Here is a 16,387-nt window from a genome sequence, read left to right as displayed (position 1 = left end):
AATACAGCATCATACGAACCGGAACACATTGTACACCAGCAATAAGCCCAATCGTAGTTTCGTGTGAGCAATGAATTGTGGGACAAAATTGTGGATGTTAACAAACCCACGTGATGCTGACAGCTAGCCGTCTATTGGACTATGATCGCGTGGCGCGTTTTGTTAAGGCGAGTTCGCACATGCGCGAGCGAAACCTCGATTTGGCTTAGGGCGCACAGACTTCAATACTAAAAGCCATCAACGTGTTCCATGCATCAGTTACCCCACACGTTCGTTGATACGAGCTCTGGCAATAGACTTAAATCTGATAAGTTAAAAAGAAATTTAAGTTAAGCAATTTTGATGGTCGTCGGCAAGATGCTAAACAACATCCAAATCAACCAACCTCTCCTAATTAAAAAAAAATTGAAATTGAAGGATGGATTTGTACGTCTGTATACTTCAGCCACGAGCCCAGTTTGTCATCATTTGCGAGTCGATATGCGGTCGCGACCCAATTTCTAATTGCTGAAATTGTGTTGACAACTTGAGCGCCTGTGCGTTGCGCCAAAATTGAGAGAAAACTGCATGGGCGCCAAATTAAGGAAGCGTAACTGATAGCAATGCCATGGCTTCGGAGAGACTCAATCAGCGAGGTAAGAGTGAAGACGGGAAGGTTTCCAAAAGGATTGTATACTACAATGTTGCTGATGCGTGTGTGATAAACGGATAGATCTTGGAAACAAACGATATGCATTCTTTTTCCTTCATCACTAAAGTGATGTTCAACTCCTCAATCTAACCGAAATACAATCTGAAATTAAACAGGGCGCCGAATTGTTGGATTCTAGATGCTCTGTGGAGCAATCTGAGGCAATTTCTAAAAAAAAAAAAACTCTGTTTGAGAAAAAGATGGTGGTGTACGCAGTGCCTGCCTTTATTGCGACGTAAACAAACATTGGGTTCATTTTTTTGGGGGGGGGGGCATGGCCCATGTTGCCCCCCCCCCCCCCCGATCCGCCCTTGACTGTTTTTAAGGCTATCGATTACAGGACTGTTCACTAAATCCAGCATTGGGATTTTTCTCTTCACGGATGTATTTCTATAAACACTGTATGATCAGTGTTTATAAAAAAAAATCCATCTCATGAATTGATTATTAAATCGAAATGTTGAAGGAGACAGGAATGTCTATTTTCCGATGAAGTTGGTACCGCTTCACATTAATGTATTTTTATCACTTCACATATTTTTCTATCGCGGTAAGAAGACAACGTAATTGGAATAAGAAACCGGTGTAATAGGAAATTCTGTCACCCCTGGTAAATCTGTCCCCCGGACTGATTTACCGGGTCGCGACCCAGTAAATCTGTCACGCAAGCAGAGTTACCGAGGTAAATCTGTCCCCCTACAGGTTATTCTGTCCCCCTGCCTAACCGTCTCCCCTGCAGTAAATGTGTCCCCGTGCGACGCATAATAACTCTAGCACCCGGACTGTGCACTGCGGATATCGTTCGATACCAATCCCATTTTTTTCTCTAGACATTTACAAATTTTACTTTCCTTGTCTGTGAACTTATTTTTTTTTGTCTTTTAACATAATAAACCAGAAACGGAAACTGCTCATGGTCCCTGGAATAATTTGAACTTCTTAAAATGTTTGCAAACTTTTTGGAAAATAAGGAAAAGGAAAATAAGAAAATTCATTACGCGCTATGTTGGGAACATTGACCAATCAAAGTAGGCGTTACATCAATGCGGTCATCGCCGCGCGCGCCAGGCATGTTTCGGACTCGACTTCCATCGATCTTGAGAATTACTACGCGTGCAAGTCTGAAGAATACGGATTATTGCCATTTCTGCGCAAGAAGCATAGGTCGATTGATTTCACATCTAAGTTAAATATTTTCATTTGGATATCTTCATATTTTGTTTTGCAAAATCTGCGTGTCTATACAACTATCTTATCTTGGTTTCTATACATTATTTTTTAGATGGAGTATTCTTTCGTATTTAGATGCAAGAAATGTTACTTAAAAAACCTAGCAGTCCATTTATTTCTCTAAGTGACACAACGGCGGCTCCAGGGCGTCCATATGGCACCAGTCGAAATTAATATCATACGCCGCCATCACATCAACACGCACTGTGTAATAGCGAATTTAATTTTGTAATGATTATGCCTCGCATTCTGAAAAAAAAATTGTTTGCGGTACCCACAATCTGCAATGCAGACGTTTCAAATAATTAATCTCTTTAGGGTGTGATTTCGGGTGTGACAAATAAAGTTGCGGAAGATTTGTTTTAATTCGTATTTTATTTAGACAAAACACGTCCTTTAACCAACCTGTTTGATACTGTGTATGTTTGAGAGTACCAATATAGAAATGCCGGACACATTTTTCTAACAAGAAGGTTCTTCAATAATATTTCAGAATTTCTTGGCAAAATCATTTTTAGGACAGAGATGTCTACACAGATTTGCTGAATTACGTTTGTTTAGGTCAAAACCCGCTTTAAAAGTTGCCCTCAACACAATTTTGCATCATGTAATTCATAAAATCCATTAATTGCTCTTCATCATAAAAGCCTCCGTGTGAAGAAAAATAAACAGAGAGAATTTTCAGGGTTTTTTGCGGAAACTGTCTTCTGCAAGAGGGAGAAACTTAACTATATTTTGGCTTGGTCGGAGTTCTGCCGAATCGAGGTTGGTCAGACTGATTTGACATCACTTGGTTGTTTCCATTAGGTGCGTACGTGTAGCCTACGAGTGTTTGCATCGCCGGTCATTTCTACCAACTTCGTGCCAAGGAAAAACAGAACTTCAAATTTGGTAAGTTCAAACCTCTCCGGTTATTTCATTCCAAGATGATCAAGGCGAAAGGGCCTCAACTGATTCACAAATGATTATGATATATCAATTGGTCTGGGTTTAAAGGCATAATTATATAATAATTTGCATTTATCCCGTAAGTCAAAAGCTTAGGCTACTTAAAGATCGTACTGGTAACGAAACTCCCCGTGAAATTATTTCGTCTGTCCTGCTGTCATCTATGATTTCTGACGATCAGATTGACTGATTTTGGAAGTAAAGACTTGAATACATGACATGTAGGTGAAATCGTGTTCCGTGATCAAAAAAGGTTGTGTATGTTTTTCACTGTGTTTTTTTTAATGTGTAATAATTCACTGAGATGTTATATTTTGAACATTCATCTTTGGAATTTTTGAGTGATGTTATTATTGGAAACAACAAAAGATACATAAAAAGCAAGTGCTCCTTTAATATGTCTGTCACTTTTCGTCGCGTTTTTTGTCCATACTGGCGAGCAGGTAGCACCGCGCCTTTTCCATACCAGCGAACAGGTATAAACAACTGTGCTACACGTTCGCCAGTATGGTAAAAACGCGACGTTTTCTTAAAAAAAACACATTCGTAACCATTTACATATGACATCAATGGTTCGCTAGCGCTCTGCCTGTAAAATTTCAAATTAATTGGCCGTAATTGTACACACGAGAGGTATAAAGCCTCCGCGTAAATTTGGAAAGGTAATTTTTCTTGAGCCAATAGTGCTATATATCATGTTATAATCAGAAACGAAAGAATTTGTCCAGAATACAAGCAAGCCTTATAATGTGCAATTGATGCATTTTTTTTTGCCCAGTGTTTTGAAATATAAGAAGACACGGTCTTTCGACGCAAACAATGTATGGTTTGTTGCAACGCTCTCCCGGGATTCTGCTTTGAATAATGTTCTTTCGCTGTGCCATAAATATCATCCGCAGTTAGTACAGGAATATGGAAACCTCAATTGTTTCCAACTGAGTAAACAAATATAATGAGCATTCCGATCGTTCTACATTTATATTGTTAACGCAGGGGTGTTGTTTTGGGAGTACCGCAGGTGCACGCAATGTTAATGATCCTGTGTTGTTTTCTCAGCGACTTTACCCTATTCTTATGGATCGAGGACAAGTTTTGATGTCAGTGCCTTGTTTCTCTGCCTGTTCTTACCTTCAGTCTTGCCTTTGCTCGTATAGCGTTTCGCTCTGCAGTAATTTGCAGGCTGTTGTACCAACGTGCTTACAAGGGTAGATCGAGAACACACATTTTGGGGGGGGATGCCAACAAAAAAATTTGGTCCCCGAAAAAGTGGGTCCCAAAAATGACGGCGTGGGGTTCGGGGGCCCCGAAAAAAAATGGATTCTAGATGCCAGTGATGTAGTGCCTTGATGCTGGGCCTTGGCCTTAAGGCTGCCTTAAGGCTGGATTTTGGGGCCTTGGCCTTGGCCTCGAGGCTTGAGGGCAAAAGCCTTGGCCTTGGCCTTGGCCTTGAGGGATCACAGCCTTGCAATTTTGAGTCAAGGCCCTTCAAGGCCCATAGATTTTTGCATTTTCCAGATAAATCTGTTCGAAATTTTGCTGTTACCATTTTAATCGTATTACCATGGAGGAGGGAAACCCCTTGTAGATTTGTGTGTTGGGCACACTTCCACTTTTATAGCATCACATGTTGTTACCATTGTAGTAGATTTGCTGCAAAAATATTCTGTACACTTGTGAGGCTAATGAGATGATCACTTAAATTGCATACAATTATGGAATAGATTGGTCATTCCACCGGGTTGGGGAACAAAGTGTGACATATGACCATATTAAGAAAAGCATGAATGCCTTGCTAGCAGTTGCTCTACATAATATTTGTTGTTGGGTGTTTCACGACTGCAGAAAGTTTGAAATCATTTCAATGTATTTTGCCAAAAATATGAGCAAAAAATGTAATTTTGGATGTAACATTGACCCCGTGTCAGTGTTACGTCCAAATATGACATTTGTTATCTTCTTTTTTTTAATTTCTTCGAAATATTACCCAAATTTACTTTGCGTACTTCTTACTATAGATGCAACACAGTTATGGTAGTCAGACATCAAATGGAGCAGAAATGATAGCTTGTTTGTGTGGATGTAACATTTACACGGTGTAAACCCCAAGTGTCACATTTCCGTTGAGTGATTTTTACACCGTTACATCCACACTTGAGGTATTGTTTCTGCCATATTTGAACCCTGACTATACCAAAACAAAAGTTTGTCTTGGTGCTTAGGTGTCCAGTTGCAATGTCAATTTGGGTAACATTTTACATACGCGTGTAAAATATGGCAAAAAAAGAATTTTTGGATGTAACATTGAAACAGTGTCAATTATGTTACATCCGAATTAATACATTTTTGCTCATATTTTTGTCAAAGTACTTTCAAATGATTTCAAACTTTCTCAAATATTGAAACACCCTAAGACAAATATTATGTTAAGCAATTGTTTAGAATGCATTGATATTTTTAATAATATAACCAAATATATGGATGTAACATGCACTGCTTCCCAACCCTGTGGAATGACCCAGATCTGATTGGTTGTATGTCTCCCTGATAAGCGCTAAAGATTTGCATGTATCTGTTTTAGATAATGCTCATATTTCTGACCATGTTGGCCCAGCAAATAAACATTTCCCAAATCAGTTTCTTGGATCCCCCTTTTGTTACACTCGGGAGAATTGTGCGTCACTATAGAAGTAAATCTTTATTTTGTTTTAGTTAAACCACATTGAAGACCTGCACTTATACTTTAATAGATGTAATGCAGTCATAAAACGGTGCATGCGAGCATGTTGATTGCAATTTAAGACATGTTGTTCTTCTTAATGGGCAATTCGTGATGATGTGTCATGTGACTATAATTAGTTCTATATCAGTGGTCATTTTATAAAACAGGGCCTTGGCCTTGGCCTTAGCCTTGAGGGTTAAGCCTTGGCCTTGGCCTCGAGGCTTGAAGGTCCAAGCCTTGGCCTTGGCCTTGGACTTGAGGGTCAAAGCCTTGGCCTTGGCCTTGGCCTTGAAGGTTTAAGCCTTTGCTCCAACACTGCTAGATGCTCTGTGGTGCGATCTGAGGCTATTTCTGACTACTTTATCCAAATCTTTCGGAGGAAAAAGTATTGTACACAGTGCCTGCCTTTATTGCGACGCCACTTAAACAAAAAAAAGAGAACAATTGGTTTCGTTGTGCGTAATGCTGCTTTACAAGAATCGAAACAAACCTATGAAACAATACTCCTTTGACAATAATTGAAGCATTGACTTGATAATAAGTCAAATTTGAACATTTCGAGCGGATCGCATTATTGTATTTCTGTTATTCAGTGAAAATGTTTTTTCATTCACGGATCATACAATTATTACCAGACAAATGTTCGTGGTCGGTTACGTATTCAAATCAAAGACTTTTTCTTTCCGACTTTCAGGTAAATTCCCAGCAAAACATTAAATTAAGATCATCCAGTCATACTGGTAAAAACAAATGTGCAAATTTTAATAAGTGAAGAGGAAAAATCTACAGTTTTGCGAAAAAAAGAGTGTTTAACTAACACCGGATTTTTCTCTTTTGCTCGTGACACAAATGTATCTGTAAAACGAGCGTTGCGTTATAGGTGTGGTCGGGACTACGTCAGCCGATGAAAACATTATGATATTCATTTGCACATCGGTTTCCACCTGTTGCAATGAGCTACCATTCAACACTCCAGACACAAGAACCATTGCGTTTTAAGTAAATAAGTCTGGCAACTAGACAAGGCAACTAAGAAGCTCCCGGATGTCTGCATGTATACCCATAATCTCAGTGGTGTCAGTTTATTTAACATCGCCGTTTCAGCAGCAAAACCTAGTTGATTTTGTTTTCAATGTTTCTGTTTCTTACAGTATCAGGACCTACCAGCCGTTGAAGTGTCGCCACACATGATGTCCCGATTGTCAGTAGCTTCGCTGGGATTTGCCCTCCTTGTTTTGGCGGGAATCTGTTTCGTCTGTTCCTTGGCGCAAATGGACGAACAGCCGGAGGTCTTAAAAGTGAGGCACCCGTATTATTATGACTGGAACATCATGGAGCGCAGGGGACTTGGGGTAAGGGAAGTTAGTCGAATAAATAAATTATAGCTATCCCCAGGGAATATCAATATGAGTCCACCAAGTATTGTAAAGTAACCTTACATGTTAATGGAAAGATTCCGACATGTCTTTTTTCTCTTTCTGTCTTAGCATAAACGTCTCTTAAACACTCATTCCACTGAATAAAGATCCATCGGCGTCTCTGTGCTTTTAAGTACCATTAATTCATTCTCGATCGTATAAATGATGCTAACTATATCAATACCAATTATCGATCGACATCATCATTGATCAGTTTTCGATCGTACATCATCAATAATATTGGATCAAAAGTCATAAACAAGCATCATTCGTTGTAAACTATCTGTGATCAATAATCGATTGGAAATCAATCAGCAATCACCGCTCATTACGTCGGCAGGCCCCAGTCGTTGAACTGGATCGCCTTAGTCAAAAGTCATCGATCAAAGTTGGATTTTATCGGTCGAAAACGATTTTTATTGATGGGAGTTTAAAAGTTTGTTTTTGCACCTGTTATACGATTTTGATGATCGTAAATTGTAGAAAATTTGACATATATTGCAGATATTTTTAGCTGCGGGATAGCAGCTCAACGAATCACCACGTCTCTCCGTTAGTGCGTTAGTAAGTTAGTAACAAACGTTGACATTGTCTATTGCTCGTACAGATTCTGACCGATTTCAACCAACTTTGTCAAAAGCATCCGTAGCCCAACCCCAAGATGTCACATGACCAAACTGGGGTCAAAGGTCATCATGTGATCACTGAGGTTAAAACATGATGAAAACTACCCCTTCCAGAAATTACATGGCACAATCACGTGACTCATGTATAAACACGAATTCGTTGGCCCGCAGCTTCCGAGATATTTCCGATCGAGCTTGTTTTAATAACCTGAAGTAACTGTACAATCTGGCGACAAATTTGGTAAAGTTACTAATCCGTACACTGCAAAAACTGCAGTGTATAATTTACACCACTGGTATCTTTATACGACCATGAAGTGTTAAATTTTACTGGTGTTGTCCTATATAGATACCGAATGGTGTTAAATTAACACTACAGTTTTTGCAGTGTAGCATCTCATTCAACAAGTTTAGAGTAGGTTTTTATTGTTTTGATTCGATAAATGCAGGTGGCAATCGGCTGTCAAACCGCAACATGGAAACTATCAATTGTTTTTTTTTCTCTGGTTTCGATTTGTTCAGAATTGTTGTTTTTTTCTCTTTTGTTCGATTTGTTCAGGCCCGAGAGCAGTGCACCGGACAAGGCAAAGCGTGCACACCAAGGATCACACGGTGCTGCGGCCGTATGGGTTGCTATGACTACGACGGGGAGAAGTGTGACGTCTCAAGGGAAAGATGCATCTGCCGAAATCGTCAATATACCGTGGATTATTATCATTATTAGGTTTGTTTAACCTCGGTAGTCTTACAATCAATCGGTAGTATGATGCAATTGGACATGTGAAGCGCATGTTTTTATTACCTCCACCGATCGGAAGTTATGTTTTTTATCGGCGTTGGTTTGTTTGTTTGTGGGTTAGTTTCTTGGTTGGTTGGATGGTTGGTTTGTCGGATAACAAGATAACTGAAAAAGTTACCGACGGCTTTTCTGAAGAAAAAATAGGGGTGGTCCTTGGTACAAATACAAATCTATTAGATACAATACAATTGTACTCAAGATGTGCCTTTTGATATTTCAAAGTTGCGTGACACCTTACTTCCGGTGTTACCGGAAGTGAAAATATAATAATTTTACCACGATTTATCTAGAAGTGTGGCTTGGAACTCCACGTGGCCATTGCATTCACCAATATTAATGCAAACTACGAGTACAATGCAGTGGCGCCATAATCGCCACAATGCATTGTAATACGATATCAACTTTTGTATATAACGGTATATCATATAGAATATCGAAGTTTGATGACAGCTGTCTTTGTTCTGGTTCACGCACTGGTTCGCGTGCTGAGGTCAATATGCGCGTGAACCACAATACGTGGGACACTTCGTTTACTCTGTTGTACTCAAGATGGGCCATTGATATTTAAGGTAACGTGATACTTTACTTCTGATGTTACCGGGATTTTACAGTCTCTCACTCTCCAGAATAATATTAATCTTAACGGATTAAAACTTCATGTCAGCGTTAAAACGTTTGTATAATACAATGATGTCATTATGTTGAACATGGTTGTGTTGTCATGACGGCATGAACTGGAATATTAGCACTAAACGCTTTGTGTGATTTAGTTTTAATAAAAAATAACCTTCCAAGGTGATCAAATAAGGAGTTATATTTGGGGAAAATAGAACGCCCCCTGGATCACAGTTTTACTGTACCTGTGTCAAAGCTGTATCGTTTACAACGTAACATCTGCAGATTTTTCATATTGTCCAGAAATGCCTGGACAATGTGAAAAATGTCCCCGTTTGAGCATAATTATGTTTATCATTTTGACCAAAGACAGTATGAGAAAAACATATACAAAATAGCTAAATATAAGTACGATGAACACAAACGAAAGAAGAACGAAGACAAACGATATGATTGATTGAGGAGCATCACCCAAAATGCATGTATACACCTAAGGGAGTTATAATGGTACAAATTACCAAAATAATCAGCTTTGAAACACCTAACGTGCTTATTTATAACGGAATTGAGAGGCAGTTTTTAACCATTTTCAATAGTTTGTGGCTGCACAATAATATTATGCCTTAAAAAACCGCTTTTCAAATTGGGTTTTTTTTCTGACACAGAGCTGGGGGTTGGGTTGACTCCCAATCCCCCCCCCCCCCGATCCGCGCCTGAATGGTGTGAATCCTACTTGTCTAATCGACATCAAACCATTTGCATCAAAGGAGTGAAGTCTGTCCCTACTGTCCTTGACTGTGGTGTTCCTCGAGGCTCTGTCGGAGGGCCTTTACTATTCACCATCTACATCCAACCACTTGTCAAATCATCTAAAAATACAACCTACAGTAGCACTGCTATGCTGATGGCATTCAACTGTATCAGTCATTTCAACCCAACCAATGTAATGCTCTGTCGACTCTAAACAATCTTAAGGCATGCATCAATGAGATCAAGTCATGGACGGCGGCAAACTGTCTCAAGTTAACGTTAAATGATGGGAAATCAGAATTCATTATGTGTGGATCTAAACAACGACTCGCTAAGATCCCCTGTATCCGCATTGGTGGTTCTGTCATCCTACCTTCCACAACATGTCGGAACTTCGGTTTACTTTTGATTGCAACATGTCACTCATCAATCACGTCGCATACGTATCCAAATCAGTCCGTTATCACCTCATGAATCTCGGTTTCATCCGTAAATACCTCAATCGCACAGCCACAGAACAACTGATTCATGCTTTCATATCTTCCCGCCTGGACTTAGCAACTCCCTCCAGGTACAACCTGAGCAAAGTGAGCGACAGGGCTTTCAGTTTCCAATGTTGTTGCATTCGACATGGGCGTCGCGACGGGGGGGGGGGGGGGGGGCAAGGGGGCGTTTGTCCCCCCCCCCCCGGAAAAGAAAGGGGGAAGAAATAGAAAGAAAGAAAAAGAGGTGTGAAGTCATATCTGCTATTTAATTTAATACACAGTTAACAAAATGGGCGTTTGCAGGGGTGTCAATGTGATGGGATGCGCAAACGTCCCCACCCCGCCCACCAAAAACAAAATGATCAATTCGGGCGATTCACAATGCAGTGTGCCACCAAGAAATTACCATGGAGAGTTAATTTTGGGTACTTATATGGCGCTTTTAACGAAGATCAAAGCCATTTACATTATCATTACCACTGATCGTTGGGTCAATGAGACATTCTAAATACAATATCAGCTCCCTGGGGAGTATACAGCTCGATGCAGCCACTTCGGCGAATGGCAGCTGAAATCAATAACGATACGTCGCTGCCCTCACGTGTCCGTTTGTACCAGGGTGGGGAGAGCAATGAGAGACAAATTGAGTGCTTTGCCCAAGGGCACACGCACCACAACCCCAGGGCGAAATAGCAAACATTTGTTTAGTCCATACACTTCTCTTTTGTTCACCATAACTGATTGCAATGGTACCTCACCAGTTTTCCTCTCATACCTAAACGGAGAAGTTCCAACAGTTCGTACAATGTAGACACGAAAAATTCTTTCGTTGGCTCAGAGCATTTTTATTATGCCCTGCAAAAACAAGAAAGCCATAAAAACATGTATTTTTAGATGATTCGCATATGTTACTTAAACTCCAGGGACTCAGAGGCTCCTAAAACTCCAAACTGAAGTCTACCGACACTGTGTCTGTTTTTGAGTAGTCATTATGTGAAAAAAATAGATCACGTCTCCCATATTAGGCAGCTTTTTCTGCTTCTCATACCTTGACTGGATGGCTGGCTTTTAAAAAAGATTGGCATCACAAATGTATATTCATGAGTAGAAAGGAGGGAAATTGCAACAGTTTTCACCAAAGACACATGGACAATAATTTCACCCTCTCATTTCCAACAAGCCTCCTTCTACAGTATCAGATTTAGAGGGGGAGGTTGGAACCCCCTCTGCCGTTCAGCAGCTGCCTAATTTTATAAGCTATTAAAATGGGACCAAAAAATAATAAATGGAATGCTCAAATTCTTAATTTTATTTCTGAATTGCCTTAGAATACAAGACAGATCATCGTACCTTTCAGAATCTTCAGGGGCATGTCCCCGTCCCCTATCAGGGCGTGCCTTCTGTACTCCTTAGATTCAACCCGCCTGTATATCACCCCCCCCCCCCCCGTCCCATATCACCCTCCTCCCCTTTTCCTGAAAGCTAGATCCGCCCCTGCTCAATTTGTAAAGGTTCTGTCGCCCGGCGTCGAGAACGTAACATATGTTACGTCGTTGTATTCAATGTTCCTATGTTTAATGTTCGTTTTAATGAATGCACTTTTTAATTTGTAATATATTGTCTTTGAACTGAATGCCTGTGGGCAATAGTGATTAGGTTCACTGTTTTTGTTTCGAAGAGGTTTTTTTCCCGATCAAAACCACGTGCATACGGTTTTCAGCAAAGATTCTTATTTTGGACCGGCAACACAATGACAAAGCGCATTTTCGCATATTCCATAGCGTCACTCGGCGTTACTTGGCAGAGGTCTCTGTATCGGCCAATGGAAGCCAGCAAAAAGGGTGATATTTATTAATTAATACAAATTCGTGAATGAGGCTTTTATGCAAATTTTTAGTGCACACCATAATGGAAAGGAACCTTATTAAGATTGACGGATATTGCAAACACCAGTGTTACAACTTTTAAAAATGCACGTAGCCAGGCCTATTTTTCCAATTTAAACGAAAAGTAATGAACATATCACAACAAATTTTAGCACAAACTTGGATCGTTATAAGGGAAATAAACCCTGAAAGTTGCAAGAAGATACGGTCTTCCAAACGGGAGAAATTAATTTTCAAAGATTTCGCCCGCTAACGTAAACATGTGTGTGTACATGTAGTTTCATTGAAAATAAAGTGTTACGTAACCTTTAGAAATCGCCCTTTCGCAACCACACGGCCCATGACGTCATCATATATGAACTTTATACTTTTTGTGAACTGGTGGATAATGCCCTGGGCAATACTTTTAATATCAGGGCACTAAAACTGCTTGACCTCTACTTACCAGGAACTATTTTATACTGATATCTTGGTACATTTTCTATTTTTTTGGCCAAAACTAATTGTAATTGTATCTCACTATTTTCTGTCATACTTTAATGCAGGAGAGTGCTTACAATGTGGCCACGAACCATTCTTTCGTTAGCATAGAGCAAACTTTTATTATGCCCTGCAAAGACAAAAAAGTCACAAAATACATTTTATTTTAGAAAATAAGCATATTTTGTTGCTTATGCAGAAAATTAATGATTCGTACAGTCTAGCCACGAACCATTCTTTTGATAATTCAGACAATAATTTTAGTACGTCTGTGCAAAGACAAAACAGCCATGAAACGTGTATTTGTAGATGATAGGCATGTGTTACAATAACTCCAAGGACTTTAGAGGCCCCGTCAATCTCCAAATTGAAGTTTGTCGTTTATATTTTCGGGTAGCCATGTGCAGCACCAGAAATGCGCTTCAAAAGTTAGAATATGTCTTCTATATTATTTGCCGAGGAAGCAATCAACTTCCATTAAAGCAAACATTGATCAAACTCCTTTTTGTGCGGTAATGTGGTTAGGGTTTGTGACTCATGATCAGAGGGTCAGGAGTTCGAATTCAGCTGCTGGCCATATGTTGTGTCCTTGGGCAAGCCACTTCATCCACACTTGCCTCTCTCCACACAGGCGGGTCAATGGGTGCCGGCATTAGCTGGGGAGTAACTTGCGATGGACTAGCACCCCATCCAGGGGGAATAGAAATGTTCTCTGAAACCGGAGATAAATGCCGGCGCGGCCCAATGGGTCACATTGGCTCGTGACAGACTTTACTACTTAATTACTAATTTTCATCATCTAAAAAATGGTGGGTAAATGCCCCCTGCCCACCCTCGAAAAAAATGATAGATTGAGAATATGCTGGCAAAAGCACAGGGATTTTTGGGGGGCCGGGGGAATGTGGTTTGCCCCCCTCTAAAAAAAGATCCTGCCGACGCCCGTGGCGTCTTCTTTTGGTAAATTACCAAACTATTAGGTAATGCGCTAAAACGAAATGTAATGAATAAATAAATGCCAGCCATCCATCTATAAAAAGATAGAGTCTGGAAACTTGTTTACGCCATGTTTACACAATAGACAGTTAGACACTAATCCGCTTAGAACTCTTTGTTTAACTTTGGAGGCTGGCAGGCTGCATACCAGTAGGTTGTTTGTTGAGTGACTGACGAGCAAAAATACCGGCTGAGGATCATACTGGCCTCAAAGGGCTGGTACTGGGCAGCGCAGTGGAACAGGTCAGATCATAAAGGTAGAATTAAATGTACCCATCCAGGAAATTCTACCTCCTAGAGAGCACATGGCTACATTATTTGGCTGTGTAGGACGTTTTTCTATTTTGTTTTTTTACCAATAAGGCGGCTATATGAGCCGCCATATTGGCCGCCATTTTGAATTGAAGCATGATAGCAAAAAAGAGATACCAAAAATGAATTTGCGAGGGTAAAAACATATAACTAAACAAATTTATTGATGCTTTTATCACATTTTATGGCTGATATGCCTTTTTGAGATTTTGTTTACCATTTTGGCGGCCATATTGGCCACCATCCTGGCCATCATCATGATTTTGAAGCATGATAGCAAAAAAGAGATACCAAAAATGAATTTGTGAGGGTAAAAAACATATAACTAACAATTGTATTGATGCTTGTATCACATTATTCGGCTGATATATGACTTTTTTTATTTTTTTTATCAATAAGGCGGCAATATCGGCCGCCATATTGGCCGCCAATTTTGCCGCCATTTCGAATTTGAAGTATGATAACACGAAAAAGGTACCACAAATGAATTTGAAGGGGTAAAAAAACATATAACTAACAATTTTATTGATGGTTTTTTCACATTTTATGGCTGATATATGACCTTTTTTCGATTTTGTTTACCATTTTGGCGGCCTTATTGGCCACCATCCTGAACATCATCATGAATTTGAAGCATGATAACAAAAAAGAGATACCTGAAATGAATTTGAGAGGGTCAAAATCATATTTTACAATTATGTTTTTGTGATTTATCATACTATTAGGCTGACGTAACTTTTTCCATTTTTTTTACCAATATGGCGGCCATATTGGCCACCAAATTGGCCGCCATCTTGAATTTGAAGCATTATAGCAAAAATGGATATCAGAAATGAGTTGTTGAGGGTCTAAAACATATAACTAACCATTTTATTTATGCTTTTATTACATAATTTGGCTGATTTATGCCTTTTTTCAGTTTTACCATATTTGGCGGCCATATTGGCCGCCATCTTGGATATCTCCTTTGCATCGGATTTTTTCCCTGTTAACATCCAAAATATGTTTAGGACCCTAAAAGGCACCCAAAAAAATGGTGAAAGTTAGTTCGGGGGGGGTGTGCACGGGGTTCCCTTATACATATTCAACTAAACCGTCCAAAACTAAAGAACGCTAATCGCATTGTACCAACCAGCTAGAGATCTCCGTTCACGAGAACTACACCAATTGACTGTCCCTCGAACCAATAACTCGTGGGGTCAACGGTCTTTCGCTCGTGCAGCCCCGGAATTTTGGAACAATCTCCCTCTTGAACTACGCCAAACGAAATCCCTGTCTACATTTAAATCTAACCTCAAAACCCATTTGTTTCTGAGTCGTTTTTGTAATTATTGTTTTAATTTGTATGTATGCGCCATGAGCGTCATGCCCGGCGGATACCGGCGATTTACCAAGAGTAGTTGAGGTAGTCTGTATGGTACGGTGTGACCTTGAGCCTAGAAATATGTAAAGGTCACATAAATATGTAAATATGGAAATATGTAGATATAAATATGAATGAATGAAGTTATGAAATTCTGGGCACAGTTTGACCTAATGAATGGATGGGATGAATAGGGAATAGGTGTGGGTATAAGGGACCGGGTACAGTTTGACCTATTCTATGGGAAAGATTGTATAAGGTATGGAAAAAAATATATATATATTTTTATGGTACATTTGGATCTTAGCCCGAATATGAGTTTCATACATTAGTCCCTGTGAACGACCAGCTGGTCGGATCTTTAATCCCCCCACAATAGACGGGAGAGGGCGCGTGCCAAGTCAGCGCACTAGTATTGTTACGAAGTTAATCCGATCGATACAAAAAGTAATTGGATTTCCGAATGCTCGACAGCAGAAAGCAGCGATAGATGGCAAAAATGAATGTTGCGTTGATCAGACTGAAACGAGTACGATTGTCTATTTGAAGACTTATTTTAAAGTCATTTTTATTGGGTTTATGGGTATTGTGCACGTTGCGTTTTCCAAGGTATAAACAAACACTCACCGCAGCATACTTGCAGGGTACAGCCTGTGTCGGTCATGGGGGTATATGATAAATCCACGATCCATAATCCATGCGTCTGTACGGAGCCCGGTGGTCGATCACTCCTCGATGATAGCACCGATCCTGGAGCAAATAAATAACTCCGTCCGTGCGCCTATATTCCTCTTGTTAATCGATACAATACCAGTGGCACTCTTCTACACTGCCACCAGAATCATCCAAGTAAAAATATATGTTTGTGCGCGGTGATCGTAGAAAAGGGAAGGTTTTGGCATCAGCCAGAGCAAGTGCTAGTATACATGCACACTACTGTATACACGCCGTCCGATCAGATAGCGCTCAAGTTTTCTTAATCCGTGACGGCTAAATTATCGATTAGGCTCTATAGTCTGCAGAGGCGCGTACAATAAGGAATGGATTCAGTGGTTTAAAGCCATAACAAAAC

At 40.0% G+C, this 16,387-nt stretch overlaps 1 long non-coding RNA gene across 1 annotated transcript; it reads left to right on the top strand.

Moving 5' to 3' along the window:
* Positions 1-2,727: 2,727 nt before the first annotated feature.
* On the top strand, positions 2,728-8,606 carry LOC119726929. The gene is made up of 3 exons (XR_005270868.1): positions 2,728-2,812; positions 6,740-6,940; positions 8,192-8,606. It is a non-coding gene; the product is annotated as an uncharacterized LOC119726929 (long non-coding RNA).
* Positions 8,607-16,387: the final 7,781 nt, after the last annotated feature.

This window comes from Patiria miniata, unplaced genomic scaffold (assembly GCF_015706575.1).
Source record: "Patiria miniata isolate m_02_andy unplaced genomic scaffold, ASM1570657v1 HiC_scaffold_2, whole genome shotgun sequence".
NCBI lineage: Eukaryota > Metazoa > Echinodermata > Asteroidea > Valvatida > Asterinidae > Patiria > Patiria miniata.
Note: the sequence above shows the minus strand (reverse complement) of the source record. Positions and strands in the feature narration are given on the sequence as shown.